Source organism: Sciurus carolinensis, chromosome 10, assembly GCF_902686445.1.
Source record: "Sciurus carolinensis chromosome 10, mSciCar1.2, whole genome shotgun sequence".
Classification (NCBI taxonomy): Eukaryota; Metazoa; Chordata; class Mammalia; order Rodentia; family Sciuridae; genus Sciurus; species Sciurus carolinensis.
This window is the reverse complement of record NC_062222.1, coordinates 126,560,332-126,562,098: the sequence shown is the minus strand read 5'-3', so window position 1 is coordinate 126,562,098 and position 1,767 is coordinate 126,560,332.

The window sequence follows — 1,767 nt, the reverse complement described above, 5'->3', positions numbered from 1 at the left end:
TTAATAAAGAAAAGTAAATTCTAGTCATTCGTTTTTTCTAAATTAATCTTTAGGCTTGAAACAATTTCTATTAACATGTCAACTGTTTTAATATTTTTCAAGATAATGTGTATAAATTTCCACTAAGAATACTATTTTTCCTCCCTTCCCTCCTTCTTTCCAACTTTTCTCCCTTCCTCCCTCATGCTTTTCCTTCTTTCTTTCTTCTTTCATCTGTCTTTCTTCTTGGGTGCTTGGGCTCAAACCCAGGTCCTTGCATCTACAAAGCAAAACTCTAAGAATGTTGTTTGTAAATAATGTGTCTGAAATGATTCTCCAGAAGTACGTTCTACAGTGTATCTGATGGAATTACATAATCTAAAATATCCAGGCTAGCACTGAAAAATAGAATAAAATGAGGATTTCCCCAATAATTGTTAAAATTTATTAAAACCAAGTTAGTTAAAGTTAGTAGGATGAGGCTACTAGTTTGTTACCAATTTTTAGAATGTTTTCTAGATTTGAGAAGTAAAGCCATGGTATGTAATGCATAGGTGTGTAATATATGTTAATTTGCATTAGTATATATGAATATTTGTGTATAGCATCATATAAATGTTATTTGTTAGAAAAATATTTTTTTGAAAATCAAATAGCAATGTATTTTAGAGTTAAATATTATATCACATAGTAAAATAAAAGTTTAGAATACTCAACATTTTGCTTAAAATTGAAAAATATTAGAAAAATTATAGATAAATATGTTTAAAATAATGGAATATGAAATATCATTTGAAAAGATCACCATTGGTTGAAATTAAAAATAAGTTTGAGAGATACTACAAATGTAATTAAAAAAAAAACATAAAGGTGTGTTAGCAAACAAAGAACAAATAGGGGAAATAATTAAAATATATATGTAAAAATCTTGGGAAAAAGGTTAATATTCACCCACCAACCTAGTTGCCTTCTACATGCCCAATTGTGCATTTTCAGTCTTCTTGACTCACCCTCTCACCAGGTGTTGATAGATCAAAAGACACATGCATCACACTGTAAAGAACACAAGTTCTTGGGTCTAGCATTCCTGGACTTCTTTCCTACAGCCATTCCTTATAGCTTGCTTAATTTGGATATTACTTAGCATTACTTATTCTGTATTTCTAAAGGTGGGAGGAAGCACCAAATTTATAGGAATATTGTGAAGAATAGATGCTTTGTTACTGTCTAAACACATATTTTAACATCTGGTACTTAGTAAGGGTTTAATATATATAAACTGTTTTAGTACATTTGCAAACAAAAAAATTAAGAGAAAGCATAATAGAATAGGATTTTTATGCTTTAACTTTTTAAAGTTAAAACATAATTGAAGAACAAGTAGCAAAATTTGCCAGGACTTAAAGGAAGCATAACACAAATAAGGAAAAAACAAAACAAGACAAAGATGACAATATTAAGACCAAATATATCTGATACCATGACAAATGTAAATATATTAACTTCTCTCACACAAAATTTTTGAATTGAGTTTGGAGCATGTTTTCTGTAGCAATTACATGGGAAATATGCCCTTGCATTAATCCTTGCTATATTATTGTCAAAACCAAGGTAGAAACTGTGACAGGGGCTACTTGGGGAATGAGAAAAGCACCAAATAAGACCACTTCCAAAGGACAATTATGATGGTAGATGGTTTTAAAGCAAGAGATGGTTTATTTCCAGATCAACTGATAATGCCAAAAATAGTTAAAAATATTTGATGGCCTTATTGACCTAGTATATTAT